Source organism: Populus nigra, chromosome 1, assembly GCF_951802175.1.
Source record: "Populus nigra chromosome 1, ddPopNigr1.1, whole genome shotgun sequence".
NCBI lineage: Eukaryota > Viridiplantae > Streptophyta > Magnoliopsida > Malpighiales > Salicaceae > Populus > Populus nigra.
This window is the reverse complement of record NC_084852.1, coordinates 733204-746880: the sequence shown is the minus strand read 5'-3', so window position 1 is coordinate 746880 and position 13677 is coordinate 733204.

Here is a 13677-nt window from a genome sequence, read left to right as displayed (position 1 = left end):
AATTCTTGCGTGGGGAACTGAAAGTAATTCACAACCAGTTTATGAAAATGCAGAAGCAGAGCAGCAGGTTGCAGAAAATGCTACAGCAGTAGAGTAGCCGGTTGGCAACAGTAATGAAGATAATGTGCAACCAGTATATGACAATACAAAAGAAGATGACAATGCAGAAGAAGAGCAACAGGTTGACAACAGTGCTACTGGGACAATTTCTTCACCCAGCGAAGCCGTTTCCAGTCCAGTTCAAGGGAGAGTTAGAACGATACCAGCTTATTTGCAGGATTATGTAAGTGGTGAAAGGTTATTTGACTTAGATGAAGAAATTAACTTAATGTTGTTTACAGCCTCCAATGATCCCATCTTCTTTGAAGAAGCTGCCAAAAGCCCGAAGTGGAGAGAAGCAATGGATTTGGAAATCAAATCCATCGAGAAGAATGAAACTTGGGAGCTGACTACACTTCCATATGGAGCCAAACAAATTAGAGTAAAATGGGTCTTCAAGACCAAGCTAAATGAGAATGGGAAAGTGGATAAACTCAAAGCAAGGCTTGTAGCAAAGGGATTCTCACAGAATTTTGGAATTGATTATACTGAAGTCTTTGCACCTATAGCTCGATGGGATACCATTCGAATGATCCTAGCTCTTGCTGCTTGCAGAGGTTGGGATGTGTATCAGCTCGATGTGAAAAGTGCTTTCTTGCATGGAGAGCTGAACGAGGCAGTGTTTATTGAGCAACCACAAGGCTATGAAATAAAAGGAGCAGAATACAAGGTTTATAGACTCAAGAAAGCTCTATATGGACTCAAGCAAGCTCATCGAGCTTGGTACAACAAACTTGAGTCCTATTTCATTAAAGAAGGTTTTGAAAGGTGTCCGAGTGAACATACCCTGTTTACAAAGACAGTGGAAGGGAAATGTTTTATTGTAAGTGTATACGTTGATGATCTTATTTTTACAGGGAATAATGTAGTCATGTTTGAAAGGTTCAAGAACTCTATGAAACAAGAGTTTGACATGTTTATGAAACAAGAGTTTGACATGTTTGATCTTGGGAGAATGAAATATTTTCTTGGCGTGGAAGTTGTACAACATAGTGGAGGGATCTTCATCAATTAAAGGAAATATGCTAATGAGGTGCTTGAAAGATTTGGCATGAAAAACTGCAATCCTGTCAAAAATCCAATTATACCAGGTTCCAAACTTGTAAAAGATGAAGGCAGGGTAAGTGTTGATGCAACGACATACAAGCAAATGGTGGGCAGCCTCATGTATTTGACTGCCACCAGACCAAACTTAGCCTTTGTGGTAAGTTTAATCAGCAGATTCATGAAAAGGCCAACTGAGTTACACCAACAAGTTGTAAAGAGAGTTCTTCGTTACATCAAATGGACTACTGAGTTGGGAATCTTTTACCAAAGAGGTGAAGAATAGAAGTTGGTAGCCTACACGGACAGCAACTACGCAGGAGATACTGAAGACCGGAAAAGCACATCAGGATATGCATTCTTGCTCAGTTCAGGTTCTGTCGCATGGTCCTCAAAGAAACAACCAGTAGTCACGATTTCCACTACTGAAGCTGAGTTCATAGCTGCTGCCTCTTACGCATGTCGAAGTATATGGATGCGTAGGATTCTTGATGTGCTTGGTCTTGAACAAAGTAAGTACACTAATATATTCTGTGATAACAGCTCTACTATTAAATTATCAAAAAATCCTGTTATGCACGGAAGAAACAAGCACATTGATGTTAGATTTCATTTTCTTCATGATTTAACAATGGATGGAGTTTGCATGGCACCAGATGTAAACTGATGAAAATTGCAAGTTAGTTTAAGGGAGAGTTTGTTGTGTTTTTTGTTGACTTAATCTTTTAACTGTTGCTGTTTTTTTGGTTAATAATGTCCTGATTCTTAGGACTTCAGTTTAGATTTGATTTCCTTGTAACCAATTGACCACGTCTTTAGTGGTTCTGTTATTTTCGATATTCCTGTTGTGTAAAGGTTGATATAAAGCCTCAGTTCTTCAATTGCAATAAGATGTTTTTTGCTTTTAACATTCATTTGTGTAGTTAAGAGCTTACGAAACTGACAGTTTTCAGCAACCATCAGTAACCATCAAAGACCCATTCCTCATACACCCCTCATACGTGTCCCTCTGCATGCACACACCCACGTACCAGTCTCTCTACATACATAATCATATCAGTCCCCCCTTAAGATTCCTTGTCTACAAGGAAATGCAGGATAGGACTTACCCAAGCGACGTTCATCTTCTCAAATGGCATCTTCTACTGAGGCTCCCTTCCATTTAATTAGAACCTCAACTTTTAGAAGGTATCTACCTTTTTGGATGACTCGACCATCAAGAACGGTCTCAGGTTGAGGAAGAATGATAGTTTCATCAGTCCCAGGAGGAAGCTGAGTCGAGATGGTAGTGACGGGTCCTATATGTTTTCTCAACATGCTTACATGAAAGACGTTGTGAATCAAAGAACTCAAAGGCAAAGCCAACCGATAAGCCATCGGTCCAACTTTTTTAGTGATTTTATATAGACCAAAGTACCTGAGTGATAGCTTCAAAGAGCTGCAAAATGCCATCGATCTCTGTCAGTAAGGTTGCAGTTTCAGGTATACAAAGTCGCCCACCTCAAAAATGACCTCACGACGTCGCTGATCTGCTTAATATTTCATCCGCTCCTGAGCTAACGAGAGATTCTTTCTCAACTCGTGCAGGATGGCATCTCGATCACGCAAATATCCATCAACATCCTGTACTTTCAAAGTTCCCTCAACATACATCAATAAACTTGGAGGTGGAACACCTTCAAAATGTGTCATTTTTTGTGGATGAATGGACTGAGGTGTTATAGCTAAATTTTATCCATGGAATCCAGTCAATCCATTTTCTTGGTTGGACCCTGCTAAACACCTTAAGTATTGCTCAAAGACCCGATTAATTACCTCTGTTTGTCTATCAGTTTGAGGATGGTAACTGAAACTCATGCATAACTTAGTCCCCTGAAGCTCAAACAGGGTACGCCAAAAAAAGCTAATAAATACTCGGTCCTTGTCACTAACTATGGAAGCTGGTATTCCATGAAGTCGGACTATGTTAATTTGAGATGAAAGCGTGTGCAACTGTGGCAGCGGTATATGGATGTTTCATATACTCACCCCATCTCCATTGTTTTTCTAGTGAACAATGAAAAGCCTATTATTTCTAGGTTGGATTAGTTCTGGCCCAAACCAAAATTTTTGTGTTAGGTCTCGCCCAATCCCCTTAGAATAGAATATGTTGTGTAGACATCGGCCAAACCCCTGTTTTGGGCCAATACTAACCCAACTTTTTTGGGCTGACCTTGACCTAATTTATTTTGGTCCGAATCTCAACCCAACTAGGATGGGCTCAACCCACATAACTAGGTCGGGCCCATCCTAATACTATATTATTATATATTTATAATAATATATAATATTTTATCATATATAAAAATTAAAAAAATCCAAATAATTAGAAGAGTGTGAGATTAATTTTAATATTGATTTTAATTTGTCCATAGTATTTGTGTTGCCTTGCGTCCGACATCCAATATACGAGAAATATGAAAAATTTGAATTAGATAAAAGGAATGGTTAATAAATCTATTTGCAAGAATAAATTCCTTTTAGATAATAAGAACATATAAGCCCAATTCAGTGATGTATATTTACCGGTCGAGAAACTATTCAGTGGACAGAACCTTTCCCCAAGTTTGGAGCATTACAGTTTTAAAGAAAGAATAAGTGATGTTGTCGTTGTTTTTTATAGGTAATAAATTGCAGCGCCAAAAAGAAAGGTGAAAAGTGATAATATCAAATCTGCGATTCCATAATTCATCAATTATTCTGAGCTAAGAAAAAATAATACATAACTAAGACATCAAAGTAACAAATGATGCAGTTTCATGTCCATTATATAAATTATTTCTTACTAACAGTTACTATCAGGTAAGCCAACAACCTAAATATTTGCATCAATGACAGTAGCTATTACCAGGTAAGCCAACAATTTAAATAGCATCAAATTCAGCAACTCAAGATGAGAAGAGGTATTGATTATTCGTGTGTGTTGAAAGTGTTTTTCACTTATAAATATATTAAAATAATTTTTTTAAAAAAAAAATTATTGTTGATATTAGCACATCAAAACAATCTCAAAACATAAAAAAAATAAATTTTAGTAAAAAAACAATTAAAATTTTTAAAAAAAATCACGGTGGAAACAGGCTTGAAATAAAGAAACCTCGGAGATCATCAGCCATATAGTTTTTGCATCGCATAGAATATGAAAGAAAGACGCAAAAACCTAGATGCAAGGATATAGTTGTTGATGAAGCAACTAGTTAAAAACAAATCGTGGAAGGAATATGTGAGGTTATTCTCTTTATGTTTACTTAGAATTGCGTAGAATTAAAATTATAAAACTCCTGTAGGAAAATAAATGAGCATCAACGAAAAGAAAAAAAAAGGATTTTACTAATTATCTGTTCCTTTACTTGGAATTATTTCTGAAATGAAAACATATTTATTCATGACAACTTATTTGTTTATTGCAGTACTGACATATCTAGAAGTGCTTTTAATCACTGTTCTGGTTTTCCTACTTGAGCTCCATTAATGATGGCATCGCTTAAGGAGGATTGAAATTTACAAGCACACCTCTATCACACCACGAAATGTAATCACACGCCCTCTTGCTTCTCCCACATCTAAACCTGACAATTAAAAGTACACAATAATTTTATTTTCTTTTTAATGAAAAGTACACAATAATATTATATATATGTTATTTTTGCTATAAATAATATGTGTGTGTTTATTGTGTGATTATTAGAATGAAATATATAATCGTATGTGAGAGAGAGAGAAAAACTAACAAGAAGCGATGATTAAGAGTGCAAAGACCAAGAAAGTTAGCTTGAATGAAGACTTCTCCATCTCTCTTTCTTTGCTATGAAAATATATGTAAATGCCAATTACTTGTTTTTTTTTATATATATACAATGAATAAGAATAAGCTCTCCCATTGTGATTAATGTTACATAGGGGAGGTTATGGGGCTAATAATGGAAAGGTATATCTTAGTGAATTACATACCTTTTTTTCTATATCATATTATCTATAAATTATAATAACGTAAAATCATACAAGGTAAATATTAAGAAGGGAAAAGAGACACTGACCTATTTATTCATGGATTTATGTTGCCTTCTAAATAGTTGCGGACAAAACTTGCCAACAAGAAAAGATTTCAAATTTGAATCATATCCAGGCCAATATGGATCAGATCCAATATTTGGGTTATTGTTGATGCATGAATTGTTCAGACTATGTGAATTCACCATTTTAATGTGTTTCTTAATTCTATACATTGTTTTTATATATATATAAATTCTTGAATTAATTAAGAATATTTTTAAATATTATTTTATTTTATTGAATTTCATTTGATTTTATTTTGTTCTTGAATAAGATAATATAGATTGTTTTTTTATATAATATTAGCTAGTGTTCTTTTATATAACCCATTATAAAAAAATTATTTTCAAATTTTAATAAGTTTATTTAACATAACACTAATTTTTGTTATCACTAGTTCATTTGTCTGCACTCCACTAAGGGCTGAACCATGATTTTAAAAACATATAAAAAAAAGGTTATTAAGAGCTTAGATTTTTTTCATCAAGTGATAAATCTTGTATTAAAAAAAACATGTGAATAGCTTATCAGTCATTGTCTTAACAAAGAATCTTGTGTTTCATGATAAAAGTTAGTGTATTGACACAATATTTCATTACGTATGAGATTGCATTACAAACTAGTCAAAGTCAAGTATGTGAAGACCCGAGACCAAGTTGCAGATATTTTCACTAAGCCACTTAAACATGTTTTTGTCAAGATAAGAGATATGCTGAGAGTTATAGGAAATCAATTTTAAGGGGGATGTTGAAAATAAAAAGATTTTTGTTTGTTTTTTTTTTCTGAATAACAAAGAAACTAGTCAACCAATCAAATTAAATAAACCAGTTTACTAGTTGAGAACCAGATGACTGATTAAGTTGGTAGAATTACTTTTCCTATTCAAAATAGAATTTTCTTTGCTTAGTATAATTCCTTGATTATCTAGAACTTTAGACCTATAAATAAGTATGTCCTCAGAAGCATAAAACATAATTAGAATAGAAATAAAATGTGTATATAAAAGAAAACACTTAATGAAACACTCTTTCCTCTTAAATTTTCTTCTTATTATTTAGCTTTGCTATTTTGCATTATTTTCCATAAGCTTCTGATACACTAATTTTTCTTCTAGCATTGTGGTGGTGTATGCAGGTAGGGATTTGTTGTTGTGAAACTACCATGAATGGATGGAGCAAGGAGGTTGTGTTGCTGAGTTTGTTTGCTTTTGCATGGGGTTCTGGGGGAAATGGCCATCTTTGATGTTGTTAGGATAAGAAGGGGGGGGTTGTTGATGGAAAGGTGTGCTAGTCATGGTGGAAGATTGTGTGGGAGAGCTTGGTGGCAAAGGAGGGAAGAAACACCAATAGTGGTGTCAAGCCTACTGTTGTTGATATTTTGTTGTTGCAATAGAGAGCTGTTGTCGGCCAGGTGCTTGGTATAAGGTGAAACCTAACCATTTTGATGTCGACCAAAGAAACTAATTTTAATATTAAAAATACGTCTTATGTGTAAGTTCGTAATTCCAGATATTAAAAGAAAACAAAATATTTTTTTTAGAATTTTTGAAATGTTGGCCTTGTTGTCATGACTTTAATAAATTGGTTATTAAAGTCAAATTGCATACTAACACATATTTTTGAATTTTATTTGTATGAAAATATGATATGATTTTTTACTTTGTATGAAAATCTTTGAGGAACTTGGCCGTATACAAGAAAACAAAACATCCTTTTTTTTCTTTTTTTGTAATTTTTTCACAACATTTCGAAGAAAATTGGATATTTTAATATTAAATTTGTATCTTTACAGTATAAAAATACAAACCAATATTAATCAAAATGGTATAAAAATACACGAAAAAATCATAAATTTTCCAAAAGGATTTTTGGAATTTTTTGTATACAATATAATATTAATATTTTATAAATATAAAGAGATGGCCTGGCCCAAATATATTGGGATGAACCCATCATGGCTGGGCTGAAATCGACCTAGAATAAATTGGACAAGAGGTAGGCCGGCTTGACCCAAATATGTTGGGTCGGCTCGGCCCATAAGATATTTTCTTCTTCTTTCTTTTTTGGACTAGGCTGGACTCGACCCAACCATTTTGGTTTGGGCTAGTGCGGTCCAGCCCAGGAACAGTGGAGATACTCTCGAGTCTCCACTATTCATTTGCAGAACAGAACATGGAGCAGTTGGGGGCAATGAAGAAGAAGAGAAAATGAAAAAGAAAATGAAGAAAGGGAAGGAGAGGAAGGCTGACCTGCAGTGGCTCATGATGCTGCTGGTGGCGGTGAAGGGGAAGAACAATGGTTGTTCACGACAAAGAACAGTGGTAGCTGTTGTGGCTCTTCTTCTCCTCCCTCCTGCCCTTCCCTGGTTTTCTTCCTTTCTCTTTCGTTCCTCTTGTGTTATTTTTTTCAGTTCTTTCCTCTTTGTTTTTCTCTATTCTCTCCTCTCTGTCTCTTTCTTTTTTTTTTCTTTCTGTTTTCTTTTTACCTCTAAAACTCCCTAAAAAGTGGCATGTCAATCCCCCCATCTTCCTTGTTTTTCACCTTTCCTGTAATCTCTTCTTTCTCTGGTCATGTTCTTTTCTCTATAATGTCTCTTTCTGTTTTTTTTTCCATCTCTCTCCCCTGTTTCTTCCTTCAATCACTCTCATTCCCCTTAAAATTCCTCTTTTTTTCTGTCTTTCTCCCCCACTGTTTATAACGGTGAAAGGGGGAGAGACAACTACTACCCCTTTCCAATCATGGCACAGGGGTAGGGAGGTCAGGCGGTTGCTGGGCAGCCACCCCGGGGCTTGTCCCTTATGTTTTTTTTTTGTCTTGGCAAGTCAAGGTTTTTAGTTTTTAGGAGAGAGAGGGAGGGGAGTAGCGTTGTAGGGGAAGAAAAACTTTCTTCCCCTACCTTTGCACGTTAGGGAAAAAAAAGATATATAGTGTCTTTCAAAACGACACTGTTTTGGTTTTTTTTAAATAGTGGATGAAACGACGCAGTTTTGCCCAAAACACGCCGTTTCATTTAAAAGGAAATGGCGCCAAGACTTTGTCAATTTCCAAATCAATCATCAATTTGCGAATTGTTCAATCAAGTCCTCAGATGTAATTTTTATTTTAAGTATCGATTCAATTGCGTCGTTGCCAAAATCGGATGTCAGCCCTAAATTTGGCTGCCTCATTCAATTTGATCCTTGGTCTTGAATTTTTGCAATTTGACTTTCAATTGATCCGTAAACTTTTAATTTCTTCAATTTAGCTCTTGATTCGATCAATTCCAACCCTTCTATTTACCAAAATGCATCATCAATGTCAATTTGATCAAGAAATTAGTCGATAATTATGAAATGGACGAGTCAATAGCTGAAATGCATCAAAAATTTATTTTTGAATTTTGATTTTTTGTAGAGCTGTTGAAAATATAAAAATGATAAAAAAATGAGGTTATGAGATTATTCAAATAGGTGAAATTGATATTACAAGAAAAGTTAGCAGGGGTTAGTTATATAAACCAAACTTTAGTGGTGAAATTGAGATACCTCTTGTGAGAGAAAAAAATAAATTATCTATTAAGACCTCAAAAAATAAATTATCTATTGAGATATATTTTTGATAAGATATGAGATTCAATAACCAAACAATCATTTCTCACGTATAAATTATATATTGTCACCTCAGCGGATAATGACTAATCTAATCCAATAACCCGATGAATCTTAAGGGATTTGATAGGAAACAATCCAATCTAATGACAAATATAAGTAAATTAATCCATCATTTATGGTAAGAAGCAAGCACACCTTTAATGGGAAAATCTAAGGGACAAATATATATATATATATATATATATATATATATATATATATATATATATATATATATATATATAAAATCCAGCGAGATACACCTTCCCATTATAAGTAGTATAGCCTCACCTATATAACATTATAATGGGAGAGCCTATCACAATTCATTTTTAAAAACAAGTAATTGGCTTTTACATACATCACTTAAGCGTTTTCATATCAAAGAAAAAGAGATGGAGAAGTCTTCATCCAAGTTAACTTGCTTAGTTATACTCTTAATCATTGCTTCTTGTAAGTCTCTCTCTCTCTCTCTCTCTCTCTCTCTCTCTCTCTCTCTCTCTCTCTCTCTCTCATTCATTTCATTCTACTAAGCACACAAACAACGTTGTCAGGTTCGCATGTAGGAGAAGCAAGAGGCCCCGTGATTACATTTCGTTGCAATACAGATGCAGACTGTGTAGGCGAGAAATGCTGGTGTGATATATGTTATTGTCAGTCCAGCAAGAGGTGTGCTTGCAAAATCCCATCCATCTCAAGTGATGCTGTCATTGGAGCTAAAGTAGGAAAACTAGGACATTGATTAAAAGCACCTCTAGTCTAGATATGTTGGTGCGACAAGCAAATAAATTTTAATGAATAACTATGTTTTCATTTGGGAAATAAAAAAAAAACTATGTTTTCATTTGAGAAATAATCATTTGGTTGTTAATAAAAATGTTTTTTTATTTTAATTACAATCTATATATTTGATGTTTACAAGAGTCATTAAGTATTCCTTTTATTTATTTCAAATATCTCATATTTCTAATATATAGGGCAACGCAATTACTATAGACAATAAAATCAATATTAAAATTAATCTCATTCTCAGCAAAACCTTCACTATAAATTCTCATTCATTCCCTCACTATAATATCCCTTTCTTTCTCTGATAATATCGTCAACATGCCACCTTCAGTTTGATTAATAAAGTTCGAACCTTCTATAAGAACTCACACTCTTAGCAATATTTTTGGAAAATTGCCCCAAACTTTCTATAATTTAGTCAAAATTACATATGTTTATCAAGTTTTTTAAAATTATAATTTACATCGTAAACTTTGATGCATGCATAATAATTTACATCCTATAAGAAACACGTTAAAATATCAATAAAAATTATTTGATTATTAATTTATATGTTTATTATTATTTTTTTATTTAATAACTTGCAAGCTCTTATATTCAATATTATAAATTTACATTGAATAAAAAAAACTTAAATATTACAATCTGCCATTAAAAAAAAAAACCCATCTTCTTCCCCTTTGTTTTTCTTTCTTGAATCGTTCTTGTTCATGATTTGATAGGAGATCTTAATGAGGAATTGTATATAATTAATGCATATATATAATATGCTAGTTAGAGTGTGCAGGAGAGACAACGATAGTGGTAGTTGATGGTGGTGGTAATTTTTTTTATCATATTTGTTTTTAACTTATTTTTGTATTGTTAAATTTACATAATATCAATTAAAAAAATTATTTATTTATCATATTTTTTTTACTCAAAAATTCTTTCTTTTATTTTTTTTTTAAATTTCGATTTGTTCATTCATAATTTTTGGATGTTGTCACACCCGACATCGCGGCGACCTTAAAAATTTATTAAATCTTTGGAAAGAACGAATTTCTGGCATCCTGTTCTTTAATGAGGATATTCTTTGTTTAAGGAGTCGTCACTTAGTATTATGGTCACTAGGAACCCTAACTGGTCAACAGAGATTCTATGGTACGAACTAGTTACGCAAAAGGGAAGATATTATCATCCCTTAAGCGTTCTGCCTAAGATAGGCTGCATTGCTGACTTTTTTATAAATTGCTAATGTTTTGTTGGTTTATGCTACGGTGGTTTTGCGTGTAATATTCCTGACTATGGCGTCAGTGAATATTTAACTACAGATATTTCCAACTCTAGCGTTGGTAAATATCACGTAGCTATAAAAACAAAATAAATTTAAATCGGTTATTTTTTTATTCCCGACTCTGGCGTCAGTGAATAAAGAAATAAAAATAAATTTAGTTTTACGCATGCACATATTTTTTTATTTTTTTTAGCTAAATAAAATACAATGAATAAAAATAATATAAATTTAAACTGGTATTTTTATTCCTGACTCTAACGTCAGTGAATAAACCAATAAATTTACATTATTTTTATTCATGCATACATATTTTTTTATTTTTTATTTTTTCTGCTTTTTATTTTTTATTTTTTTGGGTTGGGCCCAGCTTAGCCCATATGGGCTGGACTCAGCCAGCCTGGCCCGGTCACTGGCCCAAGCCACTGACCCGGCTGGGCAAAAAATCTAAAAGCACGCGTGAAATGAATTCACGCGTGCATGAACACTGTGTGAAGGTAATTAAATTACCTTTCCACAGTGTTCTTGTAACAATTCAATTTGAAATGAAGATGCAAAAGGGGATGAAGAAACAGGCGCACCTGTTGGCGAGGCGTTGCTGAAAACGATGGCGCACTGTGCTGGACGACGACACTGCCTCCTCTTGCTTTTGTTTCTTTTCTTTTGCTTTCTTTATTTCCCACTGTGCCCACGGTCCTCTCTTCTTTTGTTTGCTCAGTTCTTAAGATGAACGAACTAAGAAGGTAATGGGTATACCAGTTTTCTCTTACTGATTCTGGGTCTTTCCTTTGTCTGCAGGGACAAAAGCAATGGCTAAGCCAATACTCCTATCTGTCCTGCTCACCGATGAATGTTGGTTTTTTATACTATGTTGGTTTTTTATCCGTCGGCATTTGACAGTAGCTGCCATAATGACCGATGAATTTACAGATGGATATCTTCGGTCGATATTTCAAACACTCACCGACAACGTTACCAACGGTATGTGTCCGTCGGTAAATCACACTACCACCGACAGGATAAATCCGTCGGTATATTTCAAACGGGAAACTTTTTTTTGGCGCGCAAATTTCGTCTGTAAAACCATCAGCAAATGTTTTTTTTGTTGCCAACTAATATAGCGACAGAATGTAGAATTATCGACGAAAGGAAAGCCGACGAACATGTTCCATTAGTGAAGACGTCGGTAAATAAATTACCGACGAGCTCGTAATCACACACCGACGGAATATTTCCGTCGGTAAAACTGTGAAATCTTGTAGTGATTGCTGGCTCTAGGTCTATTGTCTCTATCTCTATGTGAACTCGGCTCTATGTGGAAAATTCCTATGAAAATATCCTTGTCCTCCACAATAGTAACAACCTCTGTCTAAATAAAGGAATATGATTTAAGGGCCTCTACTACCTTAATAAGCTCTCTGGTAGTCTCAAACTTAAAGGCAATTAGTCCATGTCTTAACTTTTATCGCAGTCTATCTCGTAGCCTTTCAACCCTATGTTGCTCACTAGAAGCGTAATGTGAGGCAAATATAAAGAGGTCATGAAACCTCCTCTTATAGTCAAGCATTAACATGTCTCTCTGTCTCAAGGCTAGAAACTTTTGTTCCTTAATTTTTCGATGATAGGAGTAAAATCGATGCTCAAACTGTACTTTAAACTCTGTCCAAAGACCCTATAGGTCTCCTTGACCTTACCATATCCACCAAGACCGCGTCCTGTCTGAAAGTAAATGAGTAGCACAAATCACTCGAAAGTCCTCGGCTACCTGCATCTAATCCAGGTTGTGCTCAACTACGAAAACCCGATAAATAATAATATGAATAAAATAAATAAAATACTGAATATATTAAATAAAAGGATTTCAGGTATTGTAAATGGATGCAATAGAATAAAAGATAAGGATTTCAGGTATTCTAAAAACAAGAATTGAGTGACAAAAATAGAAATAAGAAGTAATGAGGGCCAATGAAAAAAATAGAAATAAGAAGTAATTCTTTCTTTCCCTTTTTGTCTTATAATTACTTATAAAATAATTAAATTGATTCATCTATCTCACATTATATCTTAATTAAATCTCCAATATAATATTCAACATAAAAATACCAAGATATCAATTTTCAAGTAGGAAGAAAAATTAATTCTTAACGTTGCACATTAATCATAAATATAATTCTTTTCAATTCCTATTAATCAGGGCACTAATTTCATTCATGAGAAATAATTTTCACACCCGCCCATTCAATAGGGTACTAATTTTATTAACCCAGGAATTAGTCCATCAACTTGCCCATTCACCAGGGCATTAATTCCATTCATACAGGAATTAGTTCTTCACATCACATATTTCTTTTGCTCGAGAAAAAATATAACTAATCACTAATTAATTAACCAAAACTCATTAAAATTAAACTAAAAATAAAATTTAATCGTTAATAAATTTGTGGCTTCGCGTATATACTTGATGACTGAGCTTGTGCTGAAGTCCTTTGCTACGGTAACGGTCTAGCAGCCTCTCTTGCATCCAGAGAAACATCACATCATTTCTTTTATTATTATTATTATTATTATTATTATTATTATATTTTTTAATCAAGCTCAACTTCTATTATCATTATTTTCAATCACAATTCTCCACAAATCTATTTATTTACATTAAATTTCTCATTTCCTTATTTCCCTTCCATTTGACCAAAAATAAAAACTAAATAGAAAACATAGAAATTTCTTATTCCAACCATCCATATAACATTAT